The sequence below is a fragment of the Lygodium microphyllum genome, chromosome 17 (assembly GCF_053477565.2).
Source record: "Lygodium microphyllum isolate KBCC chromosome 17, Lygodium_microphyllum_v1.1.10, whole genome shotgun sequence".
NCBI classification, from domain to species: Eukaryota; Viridiplantae; Streptophyta; class Polypodiopsida; order Schizaeales; family Lygodiaceae; genus Lygodium; species Lygodium microphyllum.
The window spans coordinates 114,524,493-114,547,907 of record NC_141151.1 but is presented as its reverse complement, the minus strand read 5'-3'; positions in this window follow the sequence as shown (position 1 = coordinate 114,547,907).

Below are 23,415 nucleotides of genomic sequence, written 5' to 3'. Positions count from 1 at the left end.
CAACAAGAAATCAAAACATCAAAATCAACAAGAAGAAGGTTCAAGAAGATTCGGCATCAACATCAGGCTCATCAAGAACAGTATCTATTGATACTTATCAAGTGTTATTTGACACTATTCTTCTTGTATCCCTTGATACACTTAAGTACAACACTCTTACTGATTTATCTCAGATTTGAAGCTGATTCTTGGTCATATCAATGACAATCAGGAAGATTTCTATGTGGATACACTTCATGAAGAGTAACATGTGTTGCTTATTTACATGTCATAGAAGATGTTCTTACTCTACCTGTAGAAGGAAATGAAGCTACCTACACCAAAGAGAAATCAATGAATCCATTTGAAGATTCTGAAGACATGTCTACCACTTTGCTTGAGGGGGACAATTGGAAGAGCAAACTCAAAAATGCTGCAAGCAAAGTCAATAAAGGAGCAGACCAAGAAGATCATGAAGAAGAGAAGAAAGATAAGAAGATTTTCCATGATGCTGACAAAGAAATAGCATATGCTGAAAAAGACCACAAGGGCCTATCAGTGTTGAGATATCGAGCTCCACTCGTGATACGCCAGGGTGACCGTTGTGTATTTATGTCACCGACTTGTCAGTTGCAGATGCGGTTGGTACACCGCCCATGAATAATAGCTACATGATAGCTATCCTTATCTACTCTAGTTCGTGGCTCAGTTAGTATGCCACCTTAGTTAGTTGAGTTTGGTTTGAGACCCATATATAGGGTTCTTCTATTTCTTTGTACTTGAGTTTTTTTGGCTTACACAACTAAGAAGAGGAAAACTGTTTTCAGCCTCCACCCTTGTGTGTCTTCCCCCATTGTGCAAGCAAGAAAGCTTCAAGCGAGACTCCTTCCTTCTCTCCCACAATCTTCACATGGTATCAGAGCCTTGTTCATGGTAAGGAGCTCAAGAAAGCAAGCCAAGCTCGCGGTGTTCTGGTAAGAGGAGAAGTGTTGCTTTCATTTTCTGTTTTGGGAGCAGATCTCTGCAGGTAGCACAGCCGGAAAGTGCAGGAGTGCATTGTCTCAGGTTGAGACGCCCTTCGCGGCGACCTTGTTTTTTTGATTTGAGGCCATTTCGGGGCCTGTTTTGGAGGCGGAAGTTTTCTGCACACACTCAGGAAAAGGCCCAGTTTTATGCTGTGCAGCCACTGTTCTACAGGTCGGTGAATAGTTACTGTAAAAATTGCATTGTATGCTTGTGTGCAGAGACATTGGGAGTTACAGAATCATCCCTATTGCCTGTTGATGCAAAATCGTCACTAGGAAGGACTGTGTGGTCCAATACCACTTTCGCCAGTTTTGCAGATTTTCCCTTGTGAGGGTGAAGCTGTGGTTTTTGCAGTGACAGAATTTTTTGCAGTCTTCTGTAATGGCATCTGATTCTCTTTCACAGATTGTCACTGAAAAGCTTGACAAGAACAACTTCCAAGCATGGAAGTTTAGAATGACGAATTTCCTTATGGGAAAAGGATATTGGGAATTTGTTGCAGGAAATGAAGAAGAACCAGTTCTTCCCGATGTTCCCAATCAACAGCAAATGCAGGCATTTAAGGCATCGCATGAGAGAGCCAGGAAAGTTATGTATTGGCTGTCTATCAGCATTTCAGACTCTATGATTGTGCATATTCAGGATGCAAGTACGCCAAAGGAGGCATGGGATACTTTGTCAAAAATGTATAGCACAAATACGCAAGCCAGGAAAATGCAGCTCAAGCAAGAGTTGCACAATGTGCAAAGAGAAAATATGAGCATCAACAACTACCACATGAAGGTGAAGAAGATTGCAGATGCACTTGATTCCATTGGGTCACGAGTGGAAGATGATGATTTAGTTTCTGTGACCTTGAATGGTCTAGCAAAGGATTATGCACAGTTTCGGACATCCATTTTAGTTCGTGAAAGATTTCCTGATTTTGAGGAGCTGATTGCTCTTCTGATTTCTGAGGAGCAAAGAAATGGTGGTGCATCTTCTTCAGGAGGAACTTCAAAAGAAGCTGTCTTCTACTCAAATGCTGGAAGAGGTAGAGGCAGAGGTAGAGGAGGCCGATATGGAGGCCGTGGTAGAAATCAGAATATGCAGCAAACTCAAGAAAACCAGTCCTATGGAGGAGGACGTGGTAACTCTAGAGGCAGGGGGAGCCAAAGAGGTCGTGGTGGATGGCAAAGAGGCCAAAATGCAAACAGTAATGTTGAATGCTACTATTGTGGTAAAATGGGTCATATGGCTAAAGACTGCTATAAAAAGCAGAATGACATCATGAATGGAAAACTGCAACAAGGAAATTATGCATCCTCTAGTAGACAGGGTGATGACAGAAATGAGCATCTGTTTATGGTGCAGCACATGAACAATTCTGTGACAAGTGCAGAAGAAAGCAACGATGTATGGTATGTTGACTCACGTGCATCAAACCATATGACAGGTCATGCAGAATGGATGGAGGATGTAAGGAAAATGGAAAAACCAGGATTTGTGGAGACTGGCGATGATACTGCACATCCTATTGTGCAGATTGGAAAAATTCCTTTGTCTATGCAGGATGGGAAAAAGAAATACCTGTCCGATGTATTTCATGTCCCGAATATCACCAGGAATCTGGTTTCTGTTGGTCAAATGGTTGAGCAGGGCTTGCAGGTCAGATTTAATCCTCATGGATGCTTTGTTGCGGATATGAAAAATAAAGGTCGCTTGATAGCAAAAGGAAAGAAGAAGGGCAGAATGTTTACATTGGATGTAGACATGTCTGAATTGAGTGCAGCAATGTTTGCACATGGGACGGGTCTAGTTGCAGATATTGATATCTGGCATAAACGCATTGTTCATGTTAATGTACATCGACTTAAATCAATGCAGGCCCAAAATATTGTTGCAGGTTTGCCGAAATTCAAGGTTGCAGAAATGCATAAGGTATGTGAAGCCTGTCAGTTTGGAAAACAGGCAAGGAAACCATTTCCTAGACATGTTCAAGAGAGTAAGAAGCCATTGGAATTAATCCACTCTGATGTGTGGACAACTAAAGCTGCATCTCTTGGAGGCTGTCATTATTTTGTCAGTTTTATTGATGACTATAGCAGAAAAGTTTGGGTGTATTTTATGAAAAAGAAAAGTGAAGTTTTTGGGCATTTCAAAACTCTTAAAGCTATGGTTGAAAAAGAAACAGGCTTGCAGATAAAATGCCTAAGGTCAGATGGAGGGGGAGAGTACCTCTCAAATGAGTTTGCAAGGTTCCTGCAGGAGCATGGCATAAAGCAGCAATATTCATGCAGTCATACCCCACAACAAAATGGAATTGCAGAAAGAAAAAATAGGCATATTGGAGAGGTATCTCATGCCATGCTCAATGAAAAAGACTTGCCAGATTTTTATTGGGCTGAAGTAGTTGCTACAGCAGTCTACATAATGAACAGGACTCCCACTGCAGCAATACATGGAATGACTCCAGAGTAGAGGTATACTGGTAGGAAACCAGATATTTCTCATTTGAAAATTTTTGGTTGCATTGCCTATGTACATGTGCCAGATGAGTTGAGATCTAGGTTGGATCCAAAAGCTGAGAAGTGCATCTTTATTGGTTACTCTTTGCAGCAAAAAGGGTATAGATGCTATAACCCTTCTACTCGTAAGTTTACAGTGAGCAGAGATGTTGTTTTTGATGAGATGAGTAGCTGGTATAAATCAGTAAATGTGATTGATGATGTAGATGCACAAAATGGTAATGCTGCACAAAATTCACAGCAGCAGTCACAAAATATTAGTGGACCTGGCGCGTCCTCTAGTAGTGGTTCACATTCTTTGCCATGGACAGGCAGATTGAGATTAGGAGAATCTTCTCAAAGTAATGCAGATAGTGGTATGCAGGTATCACGAAAAGGAAAAGGGAAGGTTGATCAGCCCATGTTTGATGTGAATGCAGGTCACTCTTATGTGGATGGTGAATCCAGTGGCTCAGAACAGAGCATTGATGATGAGTTGGGTATTCCTTCTATTGTTACACCTGGAGTAAGGAAGACCAGGGATGTTTTGAGAGCACCTGGGAGTGAACCTACTTTGCAAAGGCCTACGAGAGCTAGGTATCCTGTGGATAGGCTGAAATATGATGGATTTACAGCCATTCACTATGCATATATGGTTAAAGTGATACAGGAACCAGAACCCACTTCGTTTGAGGAAGCCATGGGAAAAGAAAAATGGGAGAAAGCCATGGATGAAGAAATGGATGTCTTGGAAGCAAATGCTACATGGGAATTGGTACCTTTGCCTAAAGGTAAAAATGCAATTGGCTGTAAGTGGGTTTATAAGGTGAAGCACAATGTAGATGGTTCTGTGAATAGATACAAGGCAAGATTAGTAGTCAAGGGGTATGCACAAACATATGGCATTGACTATGAAGAAACATTCAGTCCGGTTGCAAGGATGGCAACCGTAAGAGCAGTCATTGCTATGGTTGCATCAAAGGGATGGTCTTTACATCAGATGGATGTAAAGAATGCCTTCTTGCATGGTGATTTGCAAGAAGAGGTCTATATGGAGCAGCCACCAGGTTATGCGCATGCTATTCATCCTGAGTTTGTTTGCAGGTTGAAGAAAGCCTTGTATGGCTTGAAGCAAGCACCTAGAGCATGGTGTGACAAGATAGGACAGTATCTTGTCACTATTGGCTTTCAGATTTCCAAGGCAGATTTCTCACTTTATGTGAGAAAAACAGAGAAAGGTATTATGCTACTTGTCATTTATGTTGATGATTTGATTATGACAGGTGACAGTGATGAAGATATCCTTCATGTGAAAATGCTATTGAAGCAGAAGTTTGAGATGAAGGATTTGGGAGAGTTGCGTTATTTCTTGGGCATTGAGGTGATTAGATCACCAAGTGGGATTCAGCTCTTGCAGAGGCAGTATGGATTGGACATGCTGTCCAAATATGGGATGACAGGCTGTAAGCCTATTTCAGTTCCTTTGGAGCAGAATGTGAAGCTGAGCACAGATGGAAGTGAGCTTCTAGAAGACCCTACTATGTACAGACGCATAGTAGGAAGTTTGATTTATATGACTATTACCAGGCCAGATTTGAGCTATGCTGTTGGATTGGTAAGTCAGTTTATGCAGGCTCCAAGGAAACCACATTTGGATGCGGCTAGACGCATACTCAGGTATGTGAAGTCCACATTGCAGTATGGACTATTTTATGAGACTAGGGTTCAAATACAGTTGCATGGATACACTAATGCTGATTGGGATGGTAGTATTTCTGATAGACGATCTACCAGTGGATATGTGTTTTCTTTTGGCAGTGCTGCAGTCACTTGGAGCAGCAAGAAACAGCCTACAGTTGCCTTGTCAAGCACAGAGGCTGAGTACAGGGGTGCAGCAATGGCTGCATGTGAGGTAGCTTGGTTGCATAAGCTATTTTATGATATGCATCAGTCTACAGATGGACCAATTGTCATTTATTGTGACAACATGAGTAGTATACACTTGGCAAATAACCCAGTCTATCATGCTAGAACAAAGCACATTGAGGTGCATTATCACTATGTGCGAGAGAGGGTTTTACTAGGTCTTATTGATCTAGTTTATGTCAGCACAGAGGATCAGGTAGCTGACATATTCACGAAGGCATTGGGCGCAGAGAAGCTGCGCAAGTTCAGAGACCTGCTTGGTGTGCAGGAATTGGGATTGAGCTCGAGGGGGAGTGTTGAGATATCGAGCTCCACTCGTGATACGCCAGGGTGACCGTTGTGTATTTATGTCACCGACTTGTCAGTTGCAGACGCGGTTGGTACACCGCCCATGAATAATAGCTACATGATAGCTATCCTTATCTACTCTAGTTTGTGGCTCAGTTAGTATGCCACCTTAGTTAGTTGAGTTTGGTTTGAGACCCATATATAGGGTTCTTCTATTTGTTTGTACTTGAGTTTTTTTGGCTTACACAACTAAGAAGAGGAAAACTGTTTTCAGCCTCCACCCTTGTGTGTCTTCCCCCATTGTGCAAGCAAGAAAGCTTCAAGCAAGACTCCTTCCTTCTCTCCCACAATCTTGACAATCAGTCCTTGTCTCTCATTTTCTATTTCAAAAGCATTGTACCTGCCTTAATGTTCCTTTCATAAGCTTGTAAAAAACTCCTCATGTAGCCTTGTACTACAGCCTCTGTACACTTTGTGAGGCCCCTGTTATAGCCTCTAGATGTCCACCATGTTTATGGTACCCACACTTAGCCTTTTTTGCGGCATCCTCTGGTGTTTTGCCATGTTTGTGGTATGCCCACACTTTGCAGGTGTTGCTCTCGCTAAAGCCTCTACAAACTTTGTACTTTCAGGTTGTGATTGAGGAGGGGTGTTGAGAATCTGCCAATCACACCCTATGTATGCCCCTTTGTATGGAACAACTAGGCTAGGAAGGTGCAGTTCATTCTAGGAAGAGAGACAGATCCCATAGGCATAGTGATGTAGTGTGCTACCAAGCAATCCTATATAATGATGTACTTGACTATCACTTTCATATGATGATAATGTAATAGTACTTGTCTCTTTCTGTCAAGTCCCTGTGCCATTGTCAGTCCTACACAAGATTGTGTTTATGAGTTCAAGTATCAATCTTGAAACCTAATTCACTTGTGTAATAGTTGTCTTCTTTGTTAATCTCAACATGAGTAGTATCTTCATCTTCCATCCTCCATAGCTTCCGCCTCTGCCATGCTCTAGATCCCGCATCTTTAACAAATGCATTATGCATTGGTTATAGATGCAGGAGAGCCTTTCACTTATGATGAGGCTATGCACGAGGGTGACAATCACTCCTACAAGAGGACTATGCAGTCTAAGATAGAATCCTTGCATAAGAATGAGACTTGGGAATTGGTTTTCTTTCTTAGTGGCAAGAAGGCTCTGCCATGCAAATGGGTGTACAAGTTGAAGAGTACCCCTAGACACCCCAAGCCGGCTTATAAGGCAAGATTTGTTGCTAAGGGTTTTAAACAAGAGCATGGAGTTGACTTTGATGAAGTTTTTTCTCATGTAGTTAAGATGACCACCCTTCCCTTGGTTTTGGCCTTAGTCACGCAACTTGACTTAGACTTATATCAGGATGGACATCAAGGGAGTATTTTTACATGGGGATTTAAATGATGAGATTTACATGGAGCAGCCTCAGGGCTTTGCAAAGCCTGATAGGAAGCACCTAGTGTATAGGTTGAAGAAAAGTATTTATGGCTTAAAGTAGGCACCTAGGGAATGGTACCATAGTTTTGATGCTTTTATGTAGTCATAGGGATACAACCGTAGTGCTATGGATGTGTGCTTGTACACAAAGAGAGCCTATGATGGATCTTTGCTTATTTTGGTACTCTATATGGATGACATGCTATTAGCAGGGAAAGCTCATGATGAGCTAGATGCTTTTAAGGCTTAGCTCAAGAAGAGCTTTGAGATGAAGGATCTGAGGTAGCAGGCCTCTTGCATACTTGGTATGCGCATTAGATGCAGTAGGCATCATGGATTTCTCTACTTGTCACAGAGGGAGTACATGCATAAAGTCCTTGAGCGCTTCCGTATGCAGGACGTGAAGCCTATTGGTTGTTCATTTTGCCTTATTATGTGAAGGTATCATAGGTCAATTGTCCACAAAGAGATGAGCAGAGGGCTGAGATGGCCAAGATTCCATATGCATCTGTAGTGGGCTGTATGCCATGATAGCCACTCATCCAAATATTACCTTTTCAGTTGGTGTTGTGGCACGCTATATAGCTACACTTTGCAAGAAGAATTAAGATGTCGTAAATGGTATCATGAGGTATCTGAAGAGCACTATAGATATGTGCATATGCTATGGCAGATAGGATATAGGAGTCATGGGATATACTGACTTTGATTATATAGGGCATGTAGATAGTAGGAAGTCCACTTTTGGCTATGTGTTCACCTATGCTAGAGGTGATGTCTCTTGGATGTCCAGGGTGCAGAAGTGTATGGCTCTTTCCACCACTGAGGCTTACAAGGAGGCCATATGGTTAGGCCATTTGGTTCATGACCATAGTATTGATGCTATCCCTACACTGCATTTGAATTCTATGAGTGCTATTCAATTAGCTGGTCTTCCATGTGAAGACAAAACACATTGAGGTGAGGTATCACTTCATACATGGGGTCATTGAGAACAAGTTTGTTGACCTTGTCAATATCTTGATTGACCAAAATCCTACAGATCTACTCACCAAAAGCCTCTCTACGAAGCGCTTTTCCTTCCTCAAGATAGGCGTGGGATGAGATTGTTAGAATATCAAGCTCCTGTTACTCTTCAATCAATCTATCTTTATGTGTGTGACTAACATTAGTTGAATACAACTGTACATGTGTGTGACATTCAATAAGTTGGTGTAGTCAATGAATTAACCACAGTTAGTCTTGGTTAGTCATATATATGTGTGTTAGTCTCTTTCAGCTAGTATGATGGAAGAATAATGAAAGAAGAACAACAATGAGCTGAGGCTTATCTTTCGCTCCACTCTATCTCTCTCCCTCTCGTCCAACATGGTATCAGAGCTTAAATGCCTGAAGCTTGAAGGCTTGGCAGTGGCCATTTGACATCAAGACATTAGATATGAAGAAAACATCATCAAAGGAGACTGTGCCTGTAGCCCGTTTTTTTTGAAAAAGCTATATCTTGCTACAGAAATGGTTTTTGGAGAAACAACCCACGATTCGTGACCGTTTTGACGTGATCTACAACTTTGCGGATGAAAGGTTTATCAAATTCCTCACGAATTTTGAGATATTCAGCACAGACGTGTGCAAATTGGTTGTTTACTGTAGTAAATAGTAGGTGATTCCATGGCATTGGTGGCTTTCATCCTAACAATGTATGTGCACTTATTATCATACATTTGAGCATGATATTGGAGTGTGAAATGCTCAGTTTTGGAGCTTATTTGTAGGTTGGAAACTGTGAGCTGGTTGCTGTCCTGAATTTGGAAACAATATATCTACAATGTTGAAGTATCTGTGATGCTTATTTGCTACTGACAAATGCTTGGATCATACCACTTGAGTGGTAGATGCTTTTTGGGATATTGTGAGTGCTAAAAGTGTAATGTTTGGACCAATTTGTTGCTAGTTATACTAGGATATTGACTGATTATTGTTTGTAGGAAGGATACCTATCATCTTCACTTGGCATACATGCAATATATTCTGACTGGTTGGACATGTATCAACTCATGCATAAAGTGGAAACTAAATGAGATGTTTTGGGGCTGTTTTGAGGTTTGAATACTCTTGTTTTAACAGAGAAAATACTACTTGTTATAACAGTGGGCTGGCTGTATTTGGTAGTGCTACTTGCATATAGTACAAACATTGATACTTGTGTAGATATAGTTTGTTGCTGGGATGTTTTGCCACTGCCATAGAATGTTTTGAACTGATTTGAGCTTGGTTTATGCTCAAATGACTGTGTTTTTTTTAAAATTGGAATATAGTTTACAACAAGCAAGTTGTCAAGAAAACTGTCCTGAATTGCAAGAAATTGTCGTGAATAGTAGGAAACTGGTGTTGAACTGTAGAAAAAGGAGTCAGATACTTACAGCTTATATATATCACTAAATACCTAAGCTGCAACTATCGCAAATGCTCAAGGCACTGGCAATATCACTCAAATTGTGGGAGAAAAGCTAAACAACAAAAATTTTGCTTTATGGAAGTTCCATATGAAGATTTTTTTGGTTGGCAGAGGTTATTGGGACTTATGTACAGATGATGAGGTTGAACATGAAATGCATGAAAGGAATCTGACAAATGATCAAAAAATGGCTCATAAGCTTTTGATATCCAACTTCTCTACTTTGGAACTAATTTTTGTAAGATTAAGATGAAGATATCACATAATTTTAATGAATTCATCCATGACATCATTTTTAAGAGGCGGAATAGAAGAGGAAAGAGTTGGTTGATTTGTACATTAACATGACCAATGCATTTATGCCAGATATCAATATCTGCAACTACACCGGTCCCATGTGCAAACATTGCTGCACTCAATTCAGGCATGTCTGCATCCAACGTAAACATTCTGCCCTTCTTCTTTCCTTTTGCTATCAAGCGACCTTTATTTTTCATATCCTCAACAAAGCATCCATGAGAATTAAATCTGACCTGCAAGCCCTGCTCAACCATTTGACCAATAGAAACTAGGTTCTTGGTGATATTCGGGACATGAAATACATCCGACATGTATTTCTTTTTCCCATCCTGCATACACAAAGGAAATTTTCCAATCTGCACAATAGGATGTGCAGTATCATCACCAGTCTCCACAAATCCTGGTTTTTCCATTTTCCTTGCATCCTGCATCCATTCTGCATGACCTGTCATGTGGTTTGATGCACCTGAGTCAACATACCACACATCGTTCCTTTCTTCTGCACTTGTCACAGAATTGGTCATGTGCTGCACCATAAACAAATGCTCATTTCTGTCATCACCCTGTCTACTAGAAGATCCATAATTCTCTTGTTGCAATTTTCCATTCATGATGTCATTCTGCTTTTTATAGCAGTCTTTAGCCATATGACCCATTTTACCACAGTAGTAGCATTCAACATTGCTGTTTGCATTTTGGCCTCTTTGCCATCAACCACGACCTCTTTGGCTCCCCCTACCTCTAGAGTTACCACATTGTCGAAGGGTTTGCGAAAGCAGAGTCGTGTCTACAGAAGACCTTGATAAATATCAAGATGGAAGATCAAACAAGTGAATCATCCAAAATCAGAGTTATCATCAAACTAGCCTTCAACTATGAATACATTTAATAAAATTAATCTGAAATTCTGTTACTCAGATCTCTTTCTCCAGCCTTACTATCAGTACCAAATTGGTTGCTCTTACAAAAACACCAAGAAGAATATCCTGCTCATTGTGATTATAATGATGATTTAGTTCTGATTTATGATGATAAAGATGATTCAGTTACAGAGATCTGTCCTATAGGCCTGTAAATGTATCATGGAAAATAAAAGATCCTGTTGCTGTCCAACATGGAATGGGTAATTTAGCATCTGTATACACAATGAACATCTCTGGAATTGTGACACAATAACTGTCACACTATACAATGTAGATTGCTGAAATCTTGGTACTGTATGTAGTTTGTGGGAAGAGATTTGAAAGAATGACTTCTTTTCAATGGCTTGTAATTCACTAAAAAACAGAGGAGTTCCATTCTCAACAGTAGTTGACTTTGAAATGAAGGGAGTAAGAGAGATCACTCTACTCGATCATCTGCAATATGGATGACACACAATTTTCCAGCCTCCAGCCTTTGCCAGAACAATCAGAAGTTTCTTGATTTCATTCTGATCACGGAACATTTTTGTTTTCTCTACATTATGTAGATGCAGAGCTTGTAAAGCTGCAACCTCTTTCAGACTGACCGTACAAAGCAAGAGCCTCCACAAAAATAAGTCTCAGTATCATACCCACAAAGAGTTTGGGTTGTTTCAATTGCTAAGAGAAAATGAGAGCTAATGCAGTCCCCAGGAAGTCAAAGAAAGGAGCGATGGTGTCTCCATTGAATTCAGTGGTAGACATATTTCATTTCCCTTTTCTCACTTGCTCCTCAGTGAAGGCGCAAAATCAGTGCAGGGTTTCTCACTTCTCTGCCTAATTGTTAGTTCCTTGGTGACAATGATGATGAGAATGTGTTCTACACGTAGTAAAAGACTGAGAATATCATGATTCCTTGAGATTCCCCTCCACTATAACAGCAGATTTCCTGAGAACTTTTTTACAGGATTAGGATTCAAATCCTTTTTCCATCGATGCAAGTCTTGAACATCTGCCTAATTTGGGAAGTATTCAGCTCCCTCTCTGGTTTACCATTGTTGCCCATTCAAGCCTTCCACAATAATTTTCAAAAAGCATCAGCTTCAGCGAATGCAAAATTTCTAGAGGCTAGTGATGCATTCGGTACGAGTCGAATTCGTATAGTTAAGGCTCCAGCAAAGCGATCATCTTCAACAACCCATAGCTCTTCCACAGTCCATAGTATTTAATCCTTTTCCACCGTTCATTTTCAGGACCTCATCTTGCGTTGCAGTTTCGACCTCAGAGCATCTGTTCCTTTTCAACATTCCATTGTTTTAGTAGTTCTACGATTTCCTGTTTCTCCTGCGTATACTTGTTGCTAATTGCGTTGAATCGTGCCAATACTTCTCTGTATTCTACCTCGAATTCACAAATTTCTTCCCCCTCCAAGAAGCCTACAACACACTCCCTCCATGAATCTCTTGATTGTGATTGATCGAGATTTTCCTTCTGAGCCGTAGCAGCCACACAAGTATGCGTCTGACGATGTAGTGTTAAGGACAGTTTCACTCGATCTCCTAAAGCATCTTTGGAATTCTTTAGTGTCGACAGCAGCTTTCAATGAGCTCAAATCTTCAGCAAAGATGGATTAATCGTCCGTGGCGGATGGCTAGTGATTATTTTTCCATGGAAGATCGGAGCGGAAATTTTCTCTACCATTCACATAGACCGATGAATCGTTTTCTCAAGCAGGCTTTTCAATGATGCTTTTTCTTCCTTCGTCGCTCATCTCCCGTCGATTCCCTCAGAGCTCCCTGATTTCCAAATCCCCCCCCAATTAGCATCTCCTTCCTTCCTTTTCGTAATCTGTCAAATCTTCCCTATTCTTTTTTAAATCTGCTTTTTCCCTTCCTTGTTTTTAGCCACCCTTTTCTTTCCCTTTTGACAGGATTAGTGGCCCTTTCTTTAGCTCCTATGCTAGCACAAGCTTTCAAGATGCTAACAAAGGTGACACCATCCGGAAAGACACCCTCCAGTTGCATTTGCTCAAAACATTTAAGTGCTTGGTTACCATGTCCATATTGGCTATAGCCTGCAATTAATACACTCCACAACACTACATTACGAGTTATCAAACTCATCTTGTGCTCTTAAAAGCAAGCCACATTTGACATGTACATCAACCAATGCCGTGCCAACAGCCACTTCTTTTTCTAGAAACCCCTTCATAGCAATCTCAGTATGAATTTCCCCAACCTTTTCTGTGGCTCCTATGCTGCCACAAGCTTTCAAAATGCAACAAAGGTTACTGCATTTGGAGATACCCCATCAAGTTTCCACATTCTGGAAAGAAAGCTTGTCAAACATATATTGTGCTTTTACAAGCAAGCCACATTTGGTACTTTCTCACAAAGCCCATAATCAGCATATCTTGAAATAAGTGTAGCCCATGAGATTGCATCTTGAGTTACCAATCTATAAAAAATTCCCTGTTTTTCTCCGTCTTCAGCATAGAATGAAAGAGCAAACATAACAACTAAGTATGTACAAAGTATCAAATCACACACACAATTTTTGGGTGGTTTTCACACCTCGAATGCGCAGCAATACGACATCCACCCCCTCTAATCGTGCGCATCCTCCGGATGGGCCAACTACCCATGATCGTTATCATCAAGCTCCACAAACAGATCAATCTCTTCATTATGAATTTCCGGTAGATCAACAAGATTATCTGTCATATCATCTGTTTCTTCCATTGAAGTTTCTTCTCGTTGCTCTTCTCTTGAAAATTCTTCCAATGCATAATCCTCATCATCTCTTTTCTTGAAAATCTTGATTCTTTTTCCAGCAATAGGCACTCTAAGCACTGTCCCATTCAATTCTGTCAGCTCATATGTTGCACTATCAAAGACATGTCTGACTATGTACGGCCCAAACCATCTTTTCACCATCTTTCGAAGTGCAGTATGCTGATTTTCAAGGCTGCTATCAAAGACCAATACCCAATCTCCCTCTTCTATTGCTCTAGGCCGCAAGCGATGCCTGCTGTCAAACCTGTCCTTATTCCTTAGTCTAGCAACCTTCAACCTGTCAATAGCTAGCTGAATATCCTCAGGTCTCCTCTCCAACTGTCAAATCCGAAGTGCTAAGAGCTCTTCTCTCGTCAAACCCTCCTGCCAAGGTAAAACTGACCAAGTCAAAGCACAAGTCTCAGTCGGCATAACCGGTTTCTGACCATACATCAACTCTGCAGGCATATATCCTGTGGTAACACTATGAGTCATACGATCAGCCCATAAAGCAAATGGTAGAAGTCTCGGCCATTCTCCAATCCATCCTCTGCATGCTTTGGCTAATGCTTTCACTATCGGCGGATGTCCTCTTTCACTCTTCCCATTTCCCTCTGGATTGTATGCTGTGGTTAAAGCCAACTTGATTCCTAGCTGAGAGAAAAACTCCCTAGCTTCATCTGCATCCAATTCACCACGATCCGCAGTGATCTTACCCACACAACCATACCTGTAGAAAATTTCCTCCAATAAGAACTTACACACTGCACTAGTGGTCTTCATTCTCAAAGATCTGCCCTCAACATGATTGGTAAGATCCTCTCTAGCCAAAACAATGTACCTCATCTGCCATAGACCCATAGGCATGGTAACCAAATCAACTACCCACTTATATTGAATACATAGCAGATAGGTCGGATGAAGCTCATCTCGATGACGCACTACTGAATACATCTGGCAGTCTCTGCAAGTCTCAACAAAGTGAGAAACATCTCTGTACATGCCTTTCCACCAATATTTCTCCTTGATTTTCTCATAAGTAGCCCACACTCCTCTATGACCAGCCCAAGGACTCTCATGAAACTCCCTCATCACCTGTAACTGTGTCTCTCTATCGCAAACAACCCGCAAAGGTAATCTGCCTCTTTTCTTCTGATGCTTCCAAAGAAATCCGTCCTTGAGAAAATAACCATAGGCTTTCCTTCTAATCTTCTTGAACTCTTCATCTGTCCATTCATCTCTTTTTCTTAGTGTACTAAGGTACCTGCCAATCTGCAACCAATCTCCAACATAAAGTTCTTCTATGAAAGCCACAATATCATAGACATGACAAACATGATCAACCATAGTGGCTGAAATCTCTGCATCATCCTCCTCTGCAAGTAGAGTCTCCTCATCATTATATTTGGCTCTAGACAACATATCTACCAAACTGGATTATCCTTCCCTGCTATGTGTTTAAATTCCGGATTTAATGACTTGATGTATGCAATCCATCTCAGCATAGCTATATCCGGAGTAGAGCAACTCGTGATCATACCAATCAATGGCAAGCAATCTGTCTCTACCACAACTGAAGTGTTAGAATATCAAGCTCATTTAGTGTGTGTTGACCGACATGAGCTGGACACAGCTAATCTAGCCATAGTAGTTAGATACGTCAAATAAGTCTGTGCCTTTGGTGTGAATGGTCTTATGACCGTAGGTTGTATCTTTCACTATTGAGTGTGGTATGAATAATGGAGTGTGAGAGAGGAAGCTAGTTGCTTCACTCTGTTTGTCATCTATCTGCCTCTTTGAATTTGAACATGGTATCAGAGCCATGAATGGGCTCACTGGTGGAATGCACTCAATAAGAAGACTTGAAGAGTGAACTGAAGAGCTGGAAAAAAGAAGAGGACCGACTGTCATTTCCATCAAAGGTCACACTAGAGGTATGTACTGTGAAGCATTGGAGTCTCATGGCTTGAAGAACGGTTGTGGCTTGCTGAGAAGTCTTCCAAGGACTGATTGAGCATCAGTGAGTGCATCATTGTCATGGTAATGAGCAAGATGTGCAGCAGCACAAATCTGCCCAACGAGCGTGTTTGTGCCTGTTTCCAGGCTGAACTCCATGGCTGAGATTCAGCACATGGACTGCTTACCAAGGCTCTATTGAGCATCACCAGGAGTGTAGCTTGTCTGGAGATTCACCAAAGCTCCATTGAGCATCAACAAGTGGGCAAATCTGATCTGAATGTACTCTGAACAGTCTGTGTGGACTGTGCCTATGAACATGCTGCTCTCATTGGCTGAGATTCAAGGAGTATAGTACTTGTCAGGTGGCATAGAGCTTGGATGCATACCAAGGAAGGTTCTTGAAGAGTCTATCTTACTATTGCTCTTGTGGGAGCTCATGTGGGAGCTGTAATAGAGGTGTACAGATCTGAATACACAGGGCTGAACTGTCAGTGAACTTACAGTGACATTGTACACTTGGGAAGTCTGCATATTTGGATGCTCTTTGGCATGTACATTGAACTTGGATGTAGCACTTGATGCTTGGTAGAAGACATGTCATACTTCTTGGGTATTTTGACATAAACTTGGAGCTTGAAATGGCCTGATCTGAGAGCCTGTGATAGGCTGAAAAACTGGAAAAAATTTGCAGACATAAAGCACAAATTGGTTATTTCTGAAGAACTAGTTGGCTGGGGTTGTTCCACAGGTACTTGAAGACTTGGTCTATGATTGTTGAATGCTTGAGCATACAGAAGTAATGCAAATGGTATATGGATATTTGGGACTGAAATTAATCCCTGTTGGCAGTGCATTGGCTATTTGAAATCTGGGAATTTATTTACAATATTCATATATACTGGTTATAGTCAACTAAGTAGTTTTGGAACATGCATTACGTGTATCCAGGTAGAGTTTGACTTTGGAAAGGCTGCTGTAATTGCAATTTACAGGTTTGGACTGCATGCTTTTGGACCCTGGCAGTGGGTCTGCAGGAGTTAAATCTGAATCGAACATCAGGCATATGTATTGGCAGTTGTCTTTATGAGTTGGATCAACCGATTGTCACTTTTTTTGGGCTGATATTTGACTGAAATTTACTGGTTTTTTTTCTCCAATTAATTGCAGAAAACTGTCATAAACAGTTCCGGACTGAAGTTGAATTGTTAAGAAGATCTTGGTTTGCAGGTAGCCAAGCAAGGTCTGCAACATGGCAAATGCTGATAGAACTGATAATGTAACCCAGATTGTGGGAGAAAAGCTTGATAGAAACAATTATGCAATATGGAAGTTCCGCATGGAGAACTTTCTGATAGGCAAAGGATACTGGGACTTAGTGACAGGTGTTGAGGCTGAACCTGAAGTTCCAGATAGGAATCCTACAGCTGATCAAAGACGAGCACATCGAGCTTGGACGGAAAGAGCTCGCAGAGTTTTACATTGGCTGTCATTATGTATCTCGGATGCTATGGTGATGCAGATCATGAACTGTAAATCCCCAGCAGATGCATGGAACATATTGGTCAGGTACTATGGCACAACTACGAGTGCCAGGAAGATACAACTGAAGCAAAAATTCAACAACATAGAGAGAAAGAACAAATCCATACAGGACTATGTCACGGAGATTAAAACCTTAGCAGATCAGCTCGCATCTATTGGCTCACAGGTAGAAGATGAGGATATGGTTGCAGTGACCTTAAATGGCTTGGGTCTGGAGTACAAGTCTTTTGACACTTCAGTATCTGTGCGGGCTGAGATGCCTGATTTTAATGAGCTGGTTGCGTTATTGATTCATGAAGAGGTGAAGCTTGGCTTAGTTATAGGGTCAAGCAGCTCAAAGAATAAGGATGCACTTTTTTATTCGAATCAGCGTGGTCGTGGTAGCCGTGGTAGAGGCTATGGATCTGGCAGAGGAGGCCAACAGAATGCATCCTATAGTAATAGCAATCAACAGTCATCAAATGCAAGAGGTAGTGGCAACTTTCGAGGAAGGGGGAGATCTAACTCCCGTGGCAGAGGCTCATGGTAGCAGCAGCGTCAGTCAGACAATCCAAATAAAGATAAGGATTGTCACTACTGCGGAAAGTATGGGCATATTGCAAAGGATTGCTAGAAGAAGCAGGGAAATCAGAAGGGCAAGCAGCATGGACATTATGCTACGTCCAGTCAGGCAGATGACTCTGGTGATAGACTGTTTGCCATGCAATATGTCAAAGATAAGGCTGCTGAAAAATCATCTGATGATGCAGTGTGGTACATTGACTCGGGGGCGTCGAATCACATGACCCCTCATGGTGATTGGTTCACGGATATGGTGGCTGAAAAGCATGGCTATGTATGCATAGGTGATGACACGCAGCATAGCATTGAGCATAAAGGTAAAGTGCTTCTGGTTGTACATGATGGCAGGAAGAAGAATCTTCATGATGTTTTGCATGTCCCTTCGATTACGAAGAACCTATTGTCTGTGGGCCAAATGACAGAGCAGATCTTGCAGGTTCGCTTCAATAAGCATGGCTGCTTTATTGAAGAGTTTGGCAATGGATGCAAGTTGATCGCGAAAGGCCACAGAAATGGAAGAATGTTCACTCTTGATGCTACACTGCCAGAGCTGAATTCCGCTATGTTTGCCCAGGGTTCTGGCACTATCAGGAACTTAGAGATTTGGCACAAGAGAGTGGGGCATGTCAATTTGCAGAGGCTGCAGACCATGCAGAAGAAGCAGCTGGTAACAGGGTTACCTAGATTCCAATATTCAGATATTGGTCATGTATGCGAGGCTTGCCAGTTTGGTAAGCAGTCACGATTGCCATTTGTCAGGCATGTAAGACAGAGTACACAACCACTGCAGTTAGTGCACTCTGATGTTTGGGGACCAGCTCATAATGCATCTATGGGGGGTTCCAGATACTATGTATCTTTCATTGATGACTACAGTCGATATACCTGGCTTTACATATTGAAAAAAAAAGATGAGGTCTTTGCTGTTTTTCAGAAATTTAAGGCACAGGTTGAGAAGGAATTTGAGTGTTACATCTCTTGCTTGAGATCTGATAGCGGTGGGAAGTATGTCTCCAATGAATTTGCTGATTTTTTGGCTGAAAATGGCATTCGTAGGCAGCTAACCTGCAGCTACACTCCGCAGCAAAACGGAGTAGCTGAAAGGAAGAACAAGGTTCTGATGGAAGCTGCTAGGGCCATGATGAATGAGAAGCATATGCCGCTTTACTATTGGGCAGAGGCTGTTGTGACAGCCACATATATTCTGAACAGGACTCCCACTGCAGGCATTCATGACATGACACCGTTTGAGAGGCTCTATGGCTATAAGCCGGATGTAAGACACATGAAGGTCTTTGGCTGTCTTGCTTATGTGCACATTCCAGATGAGAAAAGGAAAAAGCTGGATCCCAAAGTGCATAAGAGTGTGTTCATTGGATACTCGCAGGAGAAGAAGGCATACAAATGTTATGATCCCTCTACCAGGGAGACTTTGGTAAGCAGGGATGTCATCTTTGATGAGCTGGGCTCTTGGTATGTCTCACCAGTTGCAGTGCCATCTGATCTGCCTTCCACTCATGTCTCTACAGTTGATATGCACCAGAGCACTGCTATGACAGGACCTATCAGTCAGATAGTATCCCCATGGACAGGGAGATTGAGGAGCTCACCGTCCACTGACATGGGTATGTCAGTGAGGGGGAGACATGATGTCTTGGATAGCAAAGGAAAAGAGAAAGCTATTGAGGATGGTATGATGACACCTGGCAGAATGACTTCGGGCTATGAGTCTAGTGATACTTTAGACATCGAACTTGGTATTCCGACTGTCTATACACCTGGCACGAGGCAGAATAGGTACATTCCGCCTCATGAGAGAGGTGAATCGAGTAGTGCACCACAGCCTAGACGATCGCAGAGGGTCAGATACCCTGTTGACAGGTTGACGTACTTTGGTTATTCTGCAAAGCATTATGCATACATGACAAAAGTGATGGAGATCAAAGAACAAGGTACTTATGCTGAAGCAGCAAAGGATGAAAATTGGTGCATGGCTATGGACGAAGAAATGAAAGCCTTGGCTGAAAATCAGACTTGGGATTTGGTACCACTGCCTGAAGGGAAAAAGCTTGTTGGCTGCAAATGGGTTTATAAAATCAAATGTAAGTCTGATGGCAGTGTGGAAAGGTACAAAGCAAGGCTAGTCGCTAAAGGATATGCTCAGCAGTATGGGTTGGATTATGATGAAACATTCAGCCCAGTTGCAAAAATGGCAACCATACGAACTGTTATTGCCTTGGCTGCTGCAAAAGGCTGGAAATTGCAGTAGATGGATGTTAAGAATGCATTCCTCAATGGTGATTTAGCAGAGGATGTATACATGGTTTAGTGGGAAGGGTATGTGCACCCTGATTTTCAACATTATGTATGCAGGCTGAAAAAGGCATTATACGGGCTGAAACAGGCTCCGAGAGCCTGGCATGCTAGGATCAGCAGTTACTTGCAGAGTCTTGGATTTGTTGTTGGCAGGGCTAATCACAGCCTGTTTACAAAGAAGACTGACAATGGCTTGGTAGTGCTGGTCATATATTTTGATGACCTGATAATCACTGGAGATGATGACATGGGAATTCAGCATGCTATGAAGATGCTGAAATCTGAATTTGACATGAAAGATCTGGGAGATCTGAAGTATTTCTTGGGTATTGAGGTCGTACCAGCTGAAAATGGCTTATGGCTGATGCAAAAGCACTATGCCATGGAAATGCTTAAGAAGTATGGCATGGCTGAATGCAAACCACTGGATACACCTCTGGACCAGAATGTAAAGCTAGACGTGAACACTGGGGCTGAAGTAGAAGATGTGACTATGTACAGGCAGATGGTCGGCAGTCTGATTTACTTGACCATCACTAGGCCTCACTTGAGCTATGCAGTAGGGCTGATAAGCCAGTTTATGCAGAAGCCGAGGAAGCCGCACTTGGATGCAGTTAGACGCATCATGAGGTATGTTAAGTCTACTGTAGACTATGGGCTGTTCTATGTTACAGATGCAGATTGGGCAGGATGCTCAACTGACAGACGATCTATGAGTGGCTATGCCTTTGGCTTTGGTAGCGGCATGATCAGTTGGAGCAGCAAGAAGCAGCCTACGGTTGCTTTATCTAGTACTGAGGCAGAGTACAAGGGGGCTGCATTGGCAGCATGTGAGATTGCTTGGCTGCTCAAGCTTATGGCTGACTTGAATATTCAGGTTGATGCTCCAGTGAAATTGTTATGTGATAATCTGAGTAGTGTACTCCTGGCCATGAATCCAGTTTACCATGCCATGACAAAACACATAGAGGTACACTACCACTTTATTCGTGAGATGGTCCTTGCAGGAAAGGTTGATCTTATGCATGTGAGGACTGATGAGCAGGTAGCAGATATCTTTACCAAGTCTCTGGGAAAAGATAAGTTCTGTGGTTTTAGACAGCTACTTGGAGTACATATGCTGTCTTGAGCTTGAGGGGGAGTGTTAGAATATCAAGCTCATTTAGTGTGTGTTGACCGACATGAGCTGGACACAGCTAGTCTAGCCATAGTAGTTAGATACGTCAAATAAGTCGGTGCCTTTGGTGTGAATGGTCTTATGACCATAGGTTGTATCTTTCACTATTGAGTGTGGTATGAATAATGGAGTGTGAGAGAGGAAGCTAGTTGCTTCACTTTGTTTGTCATCTATCTACCTCTTTGAATTTGAATATGAAGCTCCAATAAAGTACTCCTTGTCACATTTGAGAGCCGTGACAATCCCCAATAACTCCCTCTTGATTTGCGGATATCTCCTCTGTCTCTCGTTTAGGACTTTCGCCCCAAACCGAATAGCATACCTATTTCCATTTGCATCATCTTGACCCATAGCCCAACCTATGCCAATTGGACTAGTGTCAACTATTAATACAATAGGCTTTCCACAATTATAATCTGCTTTCCTGAGAGTAGGAGCATTCTGCAATAACTTCTTCAATTTCCGCATGGCTCTAGTGTGGCTCTCATCCCAATAGAATTTCTACCCCTTTTGAAGTAGCTGATACAAACAATCTGCTATGTGTGCAAAATGAGGTATCCAAATCATATAAAACACACAAGCTCCAATGAATTTCCGTACCTCTGAAGTGGTAGAACAATACTCCGCAATCTTGCCTATAGCATTCACCTTATCAAGTGAGGGTTTTCTGCCATAATATCCACACATATGCCCAACAATGACAACCTCATTCACTCCAAAAACAGATTTTTGCCCTGAAAGTGTCAAGTTCACTTCTTCTAACCTGGCCAAAATCTTCTCACATGCTGAAATATGATCAGCCACAAAGTATCTGCATCCCTGCTCATTTAGACTCTCATTCTTCTCTTCTTCTGCACACCCCTTAATGGGCACATCATCCAAGAAAGGCATGGTAAGCTGAGGTATGTAATCACGAAGAACCTTATGCATGGCATTCATCATATGCGCAACAGAATTAGTGGCACCTTGAGGCAAGGTACACATCCTGACAAGCCCAATAGGAGTTCTCATGGTGGTTATGTCCCTGCTTTCCAAAGCCAGCTGAAACTGATCATATCCTGAATACAAATCACCTAAAGAATAGATGGCACATCTAGCAAATGCCTCTGCAAACTCATCCACAACTGGACATATACCAACATTCCTGATAGTAACTCTGTTCACTGGCTGCATGTCCTGAATAAATCGGAGAGTACCATTCTTCTTTGGAACTGTAAACCACCTGTTTGAGTATGGTGCAGATGAAGGCTCAAGGATTCCCATCCTGATTTTCTCATTCAATAAATCAATCAGCTTTGGCAAGTGTGCTTTAGGCACTGGAATAGGTCAGAGATTCCATGGAATATGAGGAATAGTAAAAATGACTATAGGAGCAACAATATCAGGATTCACACATCCAATCTCATGCGGGAAAAAAGCAAATCCCCTTCCATGTCACTCAAGCATCTCCTGAAAGCATTGCTTCTCTATGGGTAGCAAGAAATCACCATTTCCTATTTTCAATTCAGCAAGAGTCTCTGCTGAAAATTGTGGAAAATCAGAGTTTGCAGCAGTAGAATGTGTGCACAAGAGGGAGAGAAGAGCTCAAAGTACAAGAATGAAATCTTGCTTACTAAGTTGCTTAGAGTACAACTTGGGTACACTCTCTCACAAGTGATAGTGACCCATAGGCTGTTTATATAGCCCTTTTCCAGCTAGGGTTAGGGTTTCCCCTGCCCTTAGGGCTATTCACACCCATCTACCCTTATACTCCCTTGCTTACAGTGGGTTTCTATGCCCATCTTCTAACACCCCCCCTCAATGCCAGGGTGGCATTGGATTACAAGACATGTAAAAGATCCCCCCCTTTTTGGATGCCTTTATAAATCAGGCTTACAAGGTTGTTCTAGGTAGATGATTTAAATAGTCAAAACAGTCGATCTTCAGATGAATTGGAGACATAGTTGGCCACCAATTCTTTGGGTATTTCAGGAGTGTTGGGGCATTTACTTGTTATATGCCCTGTCTTGTTGCATTTGTTACATTTCATCTTCTCGGGATACTTCTTCCAGCAGTTGTTTACAAGATGTCCTTTTTTCTTGCAGAAAGAACATTTAGTGAGAACTGTATGAACCAATACTTGTTCACGGGAATTTGAAGTTGCCTGACTGTTGCTGCTTTCTTTGTGGTTCCTCTTTTCTTCATCCAAACAGGATTGAATGGTACTTGCCAAAGTAGGATCTAGAATGTTTGTGAGAGTGGTTACAAGAGT